General features: G+C 52.2%; 1 long non-coding RNA gene across 4 annotated transcripts in view; it reads left to right on the top strand.

Moving 5' to 3' along the window:
* Positions 1–441: 441 nt before the first annotated feature.
* Positions 442–14,836, top strand: part of LOC112664878 (uncharacterized) — a 264,434-nt gene continuing 250,039 nt past the window's right edge. For all 4 annotated transcript variants that reach the window (XR_007403044.1, XR_007403038.1, XR_007403050.1 and 1 more), the window contains exon 1: positions 442–643. This is a non-coding gene — a long non-coding RNA (uncharacterized LOC112664878). The remainder of the gene's footprint in view (positions 644–14,836) is intronic.

Here is a 14,836-nt window from a genome sequence, read left to right as displayed (position 1 = left end):
GAGACAGGCGGGCCCACGAAGGAGGGGATGAGGCGAGTGAAGAGCAAGGACACTCAGGTACCGGGGCTGTTGCTTCAGCCTGTTTGGTTCCGGGCGGGGCTTCTGGCTGCACCGTGGGCCTGCGGAGGATCAGCGTCTAAGCGGCCGGTACCCCTTTGGCTGCCAAGAGCCTCCCATCTCTGTGGGAGCTAAAGCCACCGACTCCGCGCCCGATTTCTTTAATGAAATGCTGGGCTTCCTAGCAGGCGTGCGCTGTCGGGCGAGGTGTGTGGGTGCACAGCCCGCATCGCGGGGGGGCTGTGCCGGTGAATGCGGGGTCCCATGGGTGCTGGCTAAGCCGGCCCTGCGTGCAGCAGGTGGAGGCCGGGCCAGGCCTCGGTCAGCAGGAGGCGGCCTCCCCACCCTCGGGGGCCTCCCGGGGGCCAAGGGGGACGGTGCGGCCTGTCTTTAGGGCGTTGGGTAGGAGGGGAAACAACCGTGGTTACGTGCTTCCTGCTCCTCCGGGGAGAGGGTTGGAGAAGCCTGAAAAGCCCCGGCCTCCGGTCGGAGTGATCTCCAGCGGGGGTCTGTCCCCGCGCCCAGCCTGGTCTGCGATGCTGGTGGCGGAGAAGGCTGGCGGGTGGAAGCACCGCCCGCGGAGAAGGTACAGCGCACAGCGGGCAGCGGACCCCGCTCCCCTCCAGGGAGGGCGGGTCCACGCGGGCTTGTTATCTGCCCCAACCCCGGGGTTCTGACGTCTGTGCTCATTTTTTGATTCTGGAATAGGGTGGTTGCTTCTCTTCTCCCCAGGGACCTTTCCTTTCTCCCCGTCTTGACCTTCTCAGGAACACCGGTCAGATGCAGCGTCTGCTCCATGCGTGTGTGGCCGCGACTTCCTCTAAATAGTAATTATTAAGCAAAACCGAAGGGACGTCTCTGTGGGGATATTTGCCACCCAAACAATAATCCACTGAGGTTGTAAAGCGCTCTGTGCCCAGGTCCTTAGATCGCTCCTAGCACGATGGGCCCGAGAGCTGGGCCTGGGCCACCGCGGTGGCTTCTCTCCCCGGACACAGTCTTCGGCCTCTTGCCTCTACCCTCCCTCCCTCCCACGACGGTTTTTCCAGCCCATTCATGTTGGTTCCTGCCAGTGTCCGGAGCCCCCGCCCCCCGCCCCCGGCCCTTGGCAGATGGTGGCTGGTGAGGTCCTCTGGTTGGAGGCAGGGGCGTGCACTTGGGTATGTAGCCCAGGGCTCACCATCTGGGTGGTGCGTGTGTGTGGGACCTGCGAGGCTTCTGGAAGCCAGGCAGGAGATGAGGCAGGGCTGAGGGTGGGCCGCTCGTGCCCACAGAAGGGCCCCAGGGCACGGCGTGTGGCCTCAGGAAGGGTGCAGAAGCCACTTGGCAGTGCCGTATGCTCTCCCTCTTGTCCAGCCCAGGGCTTTGGGCGAGCCGGGTGTCCAGGGGGTGAAGACTGGAGCTGGTTTCCAGGCCTGGAATCTACATGTTGTGTGGGCTGCGAGAAGTGGGGGCCAGTGGGCTTGCTTGGGTGGCAGGAGCCAGGGGTCAGGGGTGAATTGGCAGCAGTCCCAGGGAAGGGTGGTGGGAGCTAGCTCCTCCTCCGTGGGGTGCGTCTGGCCTTACAGCCTCAGGTGGCAGGTGCTTGGAGGGAGGGGTCAGGGGGATCTAGGCTGGGACAAATCTCTCCCCCCTCCCCCCCCCCCCCCTCCCTCCTCCCTTTCTTCACTTATCACCTGTGCTGTGTCTCATGCCTAGTGTCATGGGCCCTGGGGAGATGGTGAATGTGGCACGGCCCCGCCCTCAGGTGGTCTCCAGCCTCTGACTGCTTGAGGTAGGAGGGTCTGTAAACACCAGGTAAGGCCAGGCCCTAGAGTTTCCAGCAGCCCACGTGCCTCAGGAAACGAGGAATAGGGGTGTTTCTGTAGCACCTTCCAATGAAGAATGAGAACACAGTTGACGCCTCACAGCGGCGCAGGCTGCAAGGAGAGGCGCACCACGGGTGCTTATGCACGTCCCCTCCTCTGGGTCCTGCCTCAGTCCCAAGGGGGCAGCGCAGTTACTGCCAGCCCTTGGTGGATCAGGACCCAGGATGGGGAGAGGAAGCGACAGCGCCAACCTGCACAGAACCTCCTAGAGGATCTGTAAGAGAGAGGACTCTGGGTGTCAGGGGGCCTTTATTCAGTGCTGTCTGAAGGATGAGCCCCAAGTAGATGGATTCGGTTAACTCTACAAAATCGTCTTCTTTATAGGCCGAAGATGGTCAAATATGGCTTCATAGGACCCGCCTGATGTTCGAAGGGCATGTAAAAAGAACTCATCTTGTATTTTAGAATATACTGGTTGCCTCACTGTGGCCGAGACTGTCCCTCCAAGGACGCCTGTGCCATGGTGATTCTCAAAGTGTAACCCGAGGATCCATTTGGGGGTGGGGGTGGGGGTGGGGGGCAGCCGCTTGACAGTCACTGTCGGAAGGCAAGCCCCTCGTTCCCTGGGTTTAGAGATGTCCTGTGACTTGTTAGTTCACTAGCCACGAGGGTACTCAGCCTCCGTTCCAGCCTGTGTGTTATTCTTTAGTATCTTCTGGGATAAGCAGTGTTTACCGTCTGCTACAAGATATAGTTCCTGTTGGCTCTGTATTAGCCGGGGTTCTTCAGAGAAACAGAACCGATAAGGGGGGTGTGTGCGTCTAACATGTGTATGTCATACATGTATTTCGTATATATGTATATATGTGAGTGGGCAAGCGAGAGATTTTAAGGAACTGGCTCACATGATTAAGAAAACTAGCAAGTCCAAAATCTGCAAGGTGGGCCATCAGCCTGGAGACCCCAAGGAAGAGCTGATGCTGCATTTCAAATCCAAAGGCCCTCTTTGGCCAGTTTCCCTCTGGTCTGGGGGACGGACGTTTGTCTTCGTTCTCCTCAGCCCTTCAACGGATCAGATGAGACCCACCGCCATTAGGGAGGGCAATCTGCTTACTCAAAATCCACCAATTTCAATGTTAATCTCATCTGTAAACATCCTCGTAGGAGCTTCCAGAATAATGTTTGGCCAAATATCTGTGGGCCCAGCCAAATTGACACACGAACAATTTGTCACAGGTCCTAAAGTTACATCTTTCCAATATCCAGAAGTTTCTTGGTTCTGGAAGGCTGATGTAGTCAGTATATGCAAGGTAGGTACTAGACCCCATGGGGCGACAGAAATGCATGAGACTTCATGAGCAAGCCTGAATTCTTTCTACCAGGTAATTACCGGCCATGGGGTAGCCCATCTTGGACAGTACAAGCGTTATGTGATTTATAACATAGATCACATCTCAGAGTCTTCTTTGCTGCAAGCCTTTTTTTTTTTTTTTTTTAATCAAGCCCACCCTCCCTCCCTTTTTCCTTCCTTCCTTCCTTTAGTCAATATTTATTGGGCATCTAGCATATCCCAGGCACTAGGCCAGGTGCTGGGGGATCAGGACTGAAGACATTCTACTATCAGGAGTGACTCAGAGGGGCTCCTGGTGTAGAGCCATTCTCCTAAAGCTTACAGCCCAGCCTCGGGAGCCGGGTTTCCTTCCCGTTCTCTAAGGCTTCCGTAGCAACACGAGACCTTAACATGCAGCCTGTGGTCGTCCTGGGTCGTCCTGGGGGCAACACCACATCCTTTTTACAGCACATCTTTCCTTCTAAACAGAGGGGCCTTGTCTATTTTCAAGGACCAGCAGCTTCACTGGGCAGCTGGTGGGAAATGCAGACTCTCAGGCCACTCGCCTACCCAGTGATCCCTGCGTTTGCTGTGCATGAAAGTCTCACACCGGCTTCCCTAGTCCTCATTTCCCTCAAGGACACCAGAAAGTTCCACGTAAAATCTGGGAGACTCAAGGGCCTAGCCAGCGGACTGGCCTGCTTGGGAAGGTTTTCACCAGTGCAAGAGGTCGGACTTGATTCGGAAACCGAGCAGGGGAGGCCTCTGGGTGGCCTCTTCTCGGGCTCGGAGAGAGGCAGACCGAGGCTCCCTCCAAGGAGGAGAGCCTGCCTCCCTGCACCTGCGCTGTCCTCTCGGGGGAACTTGGGCAAGATGCTTCACTCCTCCAAGGTAGTTTTCTCGTCTATAAAATGGGGATGATGATAAAAAAAAAAAATTCCTCCTTTCTGAGTTGCTGGGAAAATTTGCAGATCCACAGGGTGTGGATGGCGTGTTGAGATCCACCAGGTGTGGCTGGTGATGTCACCGCGGCAGCAGGCTGCACAGGGTGGGGGGCGGGGGTGGCTGGAGCCCGGCTCCTCATCGCTGAGGGGCGGGGGGGCGCCTGCTGCATAGGTTGGCCCGAGGATTAAGAGGCGCTGCATGCACGACGCCGGGGTGACAGCTGTTGTGTTCATAACAACTGGCTTGTGTAACCGCCCTGCGTGCGACGACGGCAGTACGCGTGACTTCGGGGAGGCCGCGCTACCTGACTCATCCAAGGACAGGTGGGGGCAGGTTGAGGAAGAGGCCACTTTGGGCTGCGGCAGTGCCTTCCAGATTGTTCACGGAGGCACCGTTTATCCCAGGGCACTGCGGCCTAGATTCCTGAGCGGATCTGTAAGAAGCGCAGAAGTTAACATGACATGTTGCTAAGTAGATTTCTTTTAAAAGGTGTTCTCTCTCGGAGGTAATGACAGATGTGAGTGTTGCTATGGTGACAGGCTGTCTGTTTAGAAGCGCGCCGCACAATGGCTCGGACGGCTTGCCTGCAATTCACGGGTGTGGGAGGGAAGCGAGGCCCCTCTTGGGCAATTTCCGCAATTGGAAAGGAGTCTTCTCCTGCCGGGGTCCGGGTTCCAGAGCTGAGTTTGTGTTGTCCCTCGGGTGACGGGGTGAGATGGGGAGGCCGTGGCACGTATTTCAAAGGACAGAATTCTCTGCGCAGCACTCGCACGTTGAAAGTCGGAGGTCTTTTTAAGAGTTGAAGGTGATTAAAAATAATCCCGCCACGAGGAGCAGGGCCCGTAGCAGGGCCACGAGGTTGCCTCAACAGCACGAGGGCCCCCCGAGAGCCTGCGGTGCCCTGGGGGGCCCGTGGAGTGGAGGCTGGGCGCTGAGATGTGCGCATGGGTGAGCCCCGCGCCCTGCGCCCTTGGAGGTCGGGGCCGGCAGGGCTCCAGGCTTCAAGTGCGGTGGGGACGGCTGGGCCCGCGGGGCCGGGGTGAGGCGAGGACGTGTAGCAGGCTCTTGGAGGTGAGCGGGGCTCCAGCACAGTCCATTCCTACAGCTGCCGATCATTTCATCGTTCGCAAACACACCGCAGTTTATTCGGGGGACCTGTCTACGAGGCTCACGTAGGCCGCGTCCAGACTGTCCCAGTTAGGAGCAAGGCTGCAGGGACTGTGTGCACTGCTGCCCCTTGACCAGCTGAAGTAGGAGATGGATGAGTGTAGGCAGCGTTGTTTTTGTAAGAAAGGCAGACCGCCTCGTGCCGCGCCTCACTTGGATGTGTCTGGGGTCGTGGGGGCCTGACTACCCCACCCTCTCCTACAAATGGACCTGCAGAGCTTGTCTGCAGGTTCTAGCAGGGGAGCGCAGCTCCCGGTCTACCCTTGACTCCAGAATGGGGAAGGTCATCTTCTCCCCCTGAGCAGCTTTGGGAGGGATGCACCTGAAGCGGTGAGCGGGGCGGGGGACCCAGGCCGGTCGGCGAGGCAGTGGGGTGACAGATGTTGCAGCTGGAGCGCCCCCACACCCCGTTCTAGAGCAGGGTATCCCTGCCTCTCCTCGTCTGCTCGGCCCTGGCCTGCCAGTGCGACACCTTGAGCAGACACGTGTCCTCCTCTTGGCGTTTCACAGCCTTTGTACCTGTTCTTCGATTTCTCTGTATTTCATCTCTTTTGAATGAGAAAGAAAATGTCCTGCTTATGAGAACAGAAGGAACCAAGTCTCAAGGGGGTGCTGCTCATTTCTTGGTGAACCTGGCAATGGCGTCTCATTGCTGTCCAGCGAGGTGTCCGTCGTGGATTTTAACCAGGCCCAGCCGTCAGCCGTCACTGAGATTGTCCCACTAGCTATCTTCTGAGGCGCCAGCTCTGTTGCTCATCCTCTACAGCTTCTGTTCTCTTTTCCCAGCACAGCCCAGTAGGCAGCCATGCTCTCCAGAAGCCAGGCAGGCCTCTCGCTCTTCTTCTCCCGCTGGATCTCCTGGTCACAGATGCGAAGATCCACTGGCGGAGGATGGAGACACTCTCTGAAGCCAGCCGTGCCCCAGGGGTGGGATTTCCTGCCCGATATTCAGGACTCCTGGTGTTGGAAATAAACACATGGCACCTGCGAGGGGCTGCCTTGCACCTTTCCTCTGACAGTTTCTAGCAGGGACAGGGAAGGAGAGGAGATGACCCTCTGTGGGTACCTATGAGGACACGGATCCTGGCCTAGGTAGCCTCACACCTGCTAACAACGGGCTCTGACCTCAGATCGGGACTGCCTGGTCACACCGTACCACAGGCTTGCCAGCTGGCTTGCATGATGGCCAGTCGACTGTATATAATCCCACAGATGAGGACCTAGAGGCACCACCCAGCTACAGCGTGTCACCAAGCGCACAACACGGCTTGGACAGACTTGATTTGGATGACAGCTGTGTGAAAGGCCCCACAGCAGTCTGCATGTCGGCAGTGGGCACATTCTCACCGTCGGGGGCGGGGGCAGGAGTGCTGGCTCTGCAGGCTCAGACGACAAATCCCAAATCCCCTCTCTCTGGGGCAGGCTCCCATTAACCACGCTCACGGCACCGGTGCCTACGCGGTATGTCAGCTTCTTATGTTACAGGGAGAACTCCATCTGTCGAAGGGTCCGGAGAGCTGAGTGCTCTGTTTACCCTCTTCTGTGTGGGGAAATCTACCTGGCGAACTTCTTAATCCAACGGTTGCCTGGTGACTGTGGAATCAGAGCCGGGGAGCAGATCTGAATGCTTAGTGACATTAGGCTTCAGTGCGTTTCTCTCCCCAATCTCTGTTGCGAGGGGCATCTGCCAAGGGGACTGGAGAGTTAAAACCCATTTGTTTATTTATCCATGAAAGACACACAGAGAGAGGCAGAGACACAGGCAGAGGGAGAAGCAGGTTCCCTGTGGGGAGCCCGATGTGGGACTTGACCCCAGGACCCCGGGATCACGACCTGAGCCGAAGGCAGACGCTCAACTACTGAGCCACCCCGGCGCCCCTAGAGACTGTCTTGACTTTCTTCCTATTTCACTTGTGTTCATGGCTGGTCTGATCTCCAGGCCAATGGGGTCTCCTGTAAAAATTGCCCCAGCTTCTGGGCACAGTGTGGAAAAGGACTCTGGGGTCTCACTGATGTCATGTCTCTCTATTGACAGCTCTTTGTTTTGGGGGGATTGGTTTTTGGCTCCCCTTTTCTTGCCTTTGCTTGTTGTCACCACTCAGCCTGTAGGAAGTCCTCCAAAGGGCTTTCATGGGAAGTGTTGCCGTCCTGCTCCTCCCGAGCAGAGCTGGGACCCCAGCATGAGCAGCTGTAAGGGCAGATGCAGGTTTATACGGCTTATACTTTTTAGGCTCCTCTTTAAGATGAAATGCAAAATTTAAAATATAGTATCAGGTACACGAAACGACTACTTATTTAGAAAGGGCCTAGGTTAGTAAGGAGCCTGAAGCTTTCAGCTTTATGAAATGCAAGTTAAGTGGAAACTCTGGAGGAGGGTATGACACAGATGGGGCGGCTTTGAGGCCAGCAGATCCATGATCGGGACGGGATCTTAAAGGTTCTTGTGCCTAAGCTTAAAAGCCTCCATTGATAATATTGACACAAGTAATGCCTGGATTTGCTTTTCCACCTATAAGGGAAGGAAAAACACAGAACCAGTTGTGTTGCTCAACCTGCCTGCTCCTGTAAGTGTTCCCTGCGGACAAGTCGGGGCGCCCCCCTGGGCCTTGTGCATGTCTACAAGAGTTATTTCAAGGGTTACGGGCTCATCTGCGGTATGTCCACCCACGGTTTACGTGACCAGTCACTTCGTGATAAGCCCGTGGGTTTATTTCAATTGGTTGCTTTTACAAACAGGGTGGCGGTGATGGTCTTTTTGTGAACATTTTCTTTACGTGTGGACATATGGGAATGTTTCCGTGGGGTAGGCGGCTGGAAACGGTGTGCTGGGTGTAAAGGTGTGGGATTGAACGTGTTGGTAGATTCAGTGAATCCCTCTCCAGAAAGATGACCCCGATTTACACCCGTCTGATGGCATAATAGTACTTCTTTCTCTGTAGCCTTCTCAGTGTCTCTTTTTGTCAACACGATGGGTAATAAATGATATTATTGGGATTTTTTTTGGGATATTGGTTTTTTTTTTTTTTAAAAGATTTAATGTATTTATTCATGAGAGACACAGAGAGAGAGGCAGAGACCTAGAGAGAGGGAGAAGCAGGCTCCGTCCAGGGAGCCCGATGCGGGACTCGATCCCAGGACCCCGGGGTCACGCCTTGAGCCGAAGGCAGACACCCAACCACTGAGCTACCCGGGTGTCTCCTGGATACAGTTTTAATATGAATATATATGATTGTTAGTGACTAACTTTTTTTTTTCTTTGACTTGGACTAACCCCAGAATGAATGCCTTTTCCTCGAATGGAGAAAGCCAGAAAATCCCTTTGAACCGGTGTTGAAAACATGTACGGATTCTGGCCATTACCACCTGGCCAGTGCCACCAGGTTCCTTGGGCTGGCTGGGTGACTGCAGTAGCGTCTTCACTGGTCTTCTGTCTCTGGTCTCGGCTATTTCAGTGATGGCCTTCAGATCATCCTGTCATAGCTCCTGTCCTTGAGACCTTCCATAGCACCTGCCCGCCCATCTCACTCACCAGTGCACAGAAGGTGAAGCCCTTATAATGTCCTGGAAGGTCCCCACGGCCTGGGCACCGTGTCATTCCCTGTCCTCGCTCCATCGCTAACTCAGTTCCAGGTCCACTGCCCTCTCTGCTCTTCTTCTGGTCAGATGAGCGTCCGCGTAGGGCTTTGGCACAGGCCATCCCTCCATCTGGAAGGTTCTTCCCCCAGATATTCACACAGACAACTACCTCACCTCCTTCTCATCTTTGTTTAAATGTCATTTTCTCAGGAAAGGCTACCCACATTTGAAACTGCCAACTCTTAATCTCTGTAGCTACGTTTCTAGATTTCGGTGGCACTTTTGAACATGTTATATAATTACTTACTATTCTGTTTATTGTTCATTACCTACCTCTTCCAGCTATAATGTCAGATTCTTGAGGAGAAGGCTCTCTCTCTCAATTTATTTTAAACGAGCAAATGAAATACCAAAAACAGTTCACCCATTTCTCCTACTCTATACCCCACACCCCTGGCAACTGCTAATCTGTTCTCTGCTTCGTTGTCTGTGAGCGCAGGGTTTATTTTAATTAATTTTTTTCTAAAATTCCATGTGTAGGGGAGATCATTTATCTTTCTATGTCTGACTTGTTTCACTTAGCATATTGCGCTTGAAGTCCATTCATGTGGCAAACGATGAGATTTCGTTCTTTTTTATGACTGAGTAATAACCCACTACGTGGACATACCACAGTTTCTTTATCCATTCATCCATCAGTGGACACTTGGGTTGGTTTCCCTGTCTTGGCAATTGTAAACAATGTGGCAAAGAACAGGGGGGTGCATCTTTTCAAGTTAGTTTTTTCATTTTCTTTGGATAAATATTCAGAAATGGAATTGCTGGATCATGCGGCAGTTCTGTTTTTAATTTTTTTGAGGGACTTCCATACCAGTTTCCATATAGCCCATACATATATCTATATTCTCACCAACAGGGTGCCCTTTTCACCGTATCCTTGCCAACGCTTGTTACTTCTAGTCTTTTTTCATAATAGTCCCTTGAATAGCTGTGAGGTGATGCCTTGTGTTTTTTTTTCTTTTTCTTTTTTTTAAAGATTTTATTTATTTAGTCATGAGAGATACAGAGAGAGGCAGAGACACAGGCAGAGGGAGAAGCAGGCTCCCTGCAGGGAGTTCGATGTGGGGCTTGACCCCAGGACCCCAGGATCATGACCTGAGCCAAAGGCAGATGCTCAACCGCTGAGCCACCCGGATGCCCGCCTTATGGTGGTTTTGATTTGCATTTCCCTGATGGTGAGTGATGTAGAACATCATTCTGCGTACCTGTTGGCCACCTGTAGGTCTTCTTTGGAAAAACGTCTATTCAGAACTCCTGCCCATTTATTTATTTATTTATTTATTTATTTATTTATTTATTTATTTATTTTTTTTCTCCTGCCCATTTTTAATTGGATTTTTTCTTTTCCTTTTGTTTTCTTTTTCTGTTTTTTGCTATTGAGATGCATGAGTTCTTTATTTCAGCTATTAGCCCCTTATCAGATATATGACTTGTACTTTTTTCTCCCATTTCACAGGAAAATAGTGGTAGGCAATGCTGACAAACACCTCTAGTGAAGGAATCTCAGACTGGGCCTAAGGTTACTGGAGCTTGAGGGTCACCAAAGTTCCTTGTGAGAGAAACGTTGGGTAGGACAGGACTCAGGCAGGAGCACACCCGGAGGGCCTCCTGGACAGAATGGGAGCGCTGTGAGGAGCTGCTTGGCTCTGCCTACCTGCCCAGATCCACGTTCACGAGCATGCTGTCCATTTTGGTTCTAAGTGTTATTACTGGTTTTGTAGGTACTTCCTGTTTGAGTCACCTGTGCTGACTCCACTCCTCTAGGGAGTGTCAGGTTAAGGTGGCCAGCAGCCTATCCTCTATCCTCTGCCCCTTTCTCTTGAGGCCTGTTCCCAAGCTCTGTGCCTCGTGGGATGGAGTCTGCCCCTGCTCTGTGGTGGGTCCCCAGCCAAGGGGTCACATCCCTTACGGCTCCTCTGGGAGGAGGCCCTCCCAGGGCAGGGTGGGCTGGTGTGCTGCCTTCTGGGCATGGAGGCTGTGCTCATTGTGGTGGGAGCTTCCACACAGCTTCACACTCAGCTGCTGGACCAGACCTGGGGGGCACTCCCCAGGTCACCAGACCTGTCACACATGCCCTTGTTGGAAGGTGATGATGGCAGATCACCTGGATCACAAGGTACTGGGCACCCCCACTACCACCATCTTCTCCCTGCTCCCCTCAGGCCTCCAGAAGGGCTCAGGTATCAGGGCCTGTTGCTGGGCCTCTCTCTCTCCTCATTCATGTCACCCCTCACCGATAGGAGGAGGAGAGAACGAGGGGGGCTGCCTGTGGTTGAACTGTTCTAGATTCCTGGACATGCTGGCACCAGAGACAGAGGGCATGTGCTGTCTGGGGGGTGGGAAAGCAGCCAGTTCTGGAGGCTTTCCCACAAAGCACCTGGGATACAGCCTGTCTGCAGAGGTGACAACATGCCTCTAGTGAAACATCATTGTCAAGAGCTCGCTTGATCCTCACAGCAACACCACCAAGCAGGTGTTTTATTATTACTCCATTGCACAGATGAAGAAACTGAGGCACAGAGCAATTGGAAACTTGTTCTACTCACATGGCTAGACAGCGAGAGAGCTGGGATTCCAATGCCAGCAACCTGGCACCAAGGCCCCTGGACACATGTACCCGCCTCACCGTCGTTCTCCAACACCTCAGACAGGAAAGAAAAAACAAGGGTGAAAGGAAGCATCATATTGACTAAAATTTTTTTAAAATTTTAAATGATTTTAAAAATATTAAATGAAGGAGAATTAAATGATCAAAATGGTTTCACTGATTTTGATTCCCCGAAAAATTGTAACATTTCTTTTAAGATCATAATTGATTCTCTTGGATACATTAACAGAAATGTTTACGAACACTGTAAGAAGTCTTTTTTTTTTTCCTAAGTGCAATTGCTCCAGTGGTGTGAATTGAGTTCTGTTCGTGTGGCCAGATGTCATTGGTCACTGGCAAGGCGCTGGGTTTTTTGCCCAGGCTTTCCCTGCAGCCTGGTGTTTATGGGACAACTGACAGACAAACTAGGTTATTCAGACCTGGGAGTTTCACAGACATTTTCTTGAGAATAAGTGAAGTGAGCCTGTTTCTGCAAGAAAAATAATCGACAATATTTGTTGCCAATTGTAAAATCGAAACTTCCCAGTGAAAATTAGAATTTTAGAAAACTTGTGAGACTGATAGCTTCCTGATTCAGACTTTTCTGATGAGGTTAGTGGTTAAGGTAATGTTGTGATTTCTGGATGTTGTCTAATGAGATGTGTCAACATATCATTGGATCTGCGCAGCTCAGTGAATCAGTATTTTCCAAATGACCAATGCATGATGTTGCGAATTCACGAACAGGCAAAAAACAATACTCAAACTGCATGATAGTGGGTTTTAATACAACAGTGTTTGTAAAATTAATTGATATGGTTTCAGACTCTCTATGTTGCAACTAACCTTTAAGAAAGTACCACTCGTTGAGTTTTGGTGTAGTATCAAAGAGGAATAGCCGCAATGATCTGAGAAGCCTATTACAAAGTTGTTCTCCAACTACATATTTGAGGCTGAATTTTCTTCACATCCTTCAAGTAAAACAACAAAGTGCACAGATTGAAAGCAGGAGCAGATGTGAGGATCCAGCTGTCTTCCACTAATTCAGACATTTTGGGAGCCCGGAAAAAGTATAAACGGTTGCCATTCTGTTCACTGTGATTTTTGCTTTGGAAAATACAGTTATTTTTCTTAAAATGTGAAATTCATGCCAATATGTAGTGAATCTGTATTGTGTTTTTTTGAAAGAAATTGAAAAATATTCAGAAATTTTCTCAGTTTTAATTTCTAGTGCAGTAAATATCTTCAAATACAACTCACATGAACGCCAGCTCTTAGGGATGCTCACTAATTTTGAGATGTATGCAGTGGTCCGAGACCAAAAAAGTCTGACATAAGGTGTTTCTTAGAAAAGTGAGCCTTAGTTGAGAACAGCTAAGAGATGCCGTCAAGGCTCCTGGTTGGCGATGGCGGTGCCGGGAGCGAGGGCAGGCCTCCACATGCCATTACCTGTGAGCTCACACCGACTCTAACTTCTGCCTTCCGTGCAAATGGCCTGGGCCCCGTCCGGTGTGGTTCGGAGAGCACTGGGCAAGTCTCCTCTGCGGCAGGCTATTTAAAAGCCAAATGTAATGTGGGCACCAGCATTTATTTCTGAACAATGTGCGAAAAGAGAACAGCAGAATATAAAGTTCAAGAGTGAATGTGCAGTGAGTAATGTGGGTGTCATGTACCATGGCCGGGGAGAGGGAGGCATTACCAGGAGGACTCGGGGGACCACGCCGACTCGGGGAGTGTGGGTGCTCCTGAGGCGCACAACGCGCACTGCAGGCCTGTTTCCCATCGGCCTGTCCTGTCTGCTTTTGCTGCCTGCCCGTCTCACCCTGGACTGTTGGGAGTGGGGCCTCAGGCACACAGCTTTAGTGGCTCTGCGCTATTGACCTCTAACATGCTTTGGAGGTCATGCTTTCCTCTCTGCCAGGAGGGGACTGAGTTTATGTTCTTAGATTTCTAAGTGGAAGGTTATCTTTGTATTTCTGAGCATTAAAGAACTAGAGTAAAGCACCTCCAGTGTTTTTTTTCCTGGGGGAGTCCAATTGATGAACGGATCTACCTTCTTCCTCATTCCTGACAATATTGACCTTGTCTCCACCCTGCTCTGGATTTAGAGATGCATCAGACACAGCCTTGCGTGAAAGCCCTCGGTGTCACCGGGAACGTCTGGGCAGCGGGAGATGTGCGGGGCCCAGGGAAAGCCATCTCCTCAGGCACCGGGTTGGGTAGTAGCCAATGTTCATACAGAAGGATGCTGGGAACCATTGCTCAGATGACCCAGAGGGAGTAAGCAAGTCGTGATGATGAGGACAGGGCTGGAGGTTTGGGGAGGAAAGCTCAGACAAGTTTCCTGGAGTAGTTTGCTTGCCTCAACGAGTATTTTTATTTAGCTGAGGCTGTTGAACACACACTGCCTTGTGCCAAGTCCAGCCTCGGATGGCTGGGGTGGTCTCAGACAGGTTCTTTGAGAAGATGGGGCTTGAACTTGACCTTGAAGGTCAGGATTTTGGGTAGGTGAAGAGGAGCAGGAAAATCATGCAAGGGTTAGCAAGTGGGGCGATCAGAGGCACGGAAGCAGGAGATTCAAAGCATGTGGACCAGCTTACCCGGAGCACCCGGGTTGTGTGGGGTGCAGGTTTGGGCTGCACAATAGAAGGTCTTGAACTCCGGACTTGAGTTTGGAGCCACAGGTGGTCTTTGAGGGGTGACGGCGCCTGTGTGCGTAGGGGCTCTCAGAAGGTGACACTGATGGCAATGCTCGGAAATGACTGGAGGAGAAACTCTAGCCCTGGAACCACTGGGGTGTCTCTTCAGGGAAAGATGAAGAAAGAAGCGCTCTAGGGGGACCAGCTGAAGTCGTATGGCGAGGGGGTGGGAGTGGAAGCTGCTGCCAAGTTTTTAGCCCAACGCCAGCGAAATACACTTGTGTTTCCTTACATAGCCGAGCGCGCCGCTGATCTTTAAGAAGTGCTCGTCTTCTTTGGCACTTAGTTTCTGGGAAGAACAGGAGGAAGAACTCTCTCAGGCTGGGAATCAAGTTTTAGCTCACTCCGAGGCTATTCTTCTTAAGAACACACGGTTAGGATTTCAGGGAACCAAAGGACAGATAATGAGCTCACACCTGACGCTGCTGGTGGATGCCCGTGTCGTCTACTAGCCCGAAGAGGTGGGCAGCCTGGGCGTGCCCCCAACCCCACTTCGGGTGGGCATACCCTGCCGTGTGCTTCCCTGGGGCATGGCCCGGACCCTGACGACTTGCCTCTCGTGAGTAGACAGCAAACACCAGCAACAGTGATGAGATGCAACTTCCGT

Source organism: Canis lupus, chromosome 17, assembly GCF_003254725.2.
Source record: "Canis lupus dingo isolate Sandy chromosome 17, ASM325472v2, whole genome shotgun sequence".
Classification (NCBI taxonomy): Eukaryota; Metazoa; Chordata; class Mammalia; order Carnivora; family Canidae; genus Canis; species Canis lupus.
This window is presented reverse-complemented; position numbering and strand designations above follow the sequence as displayed.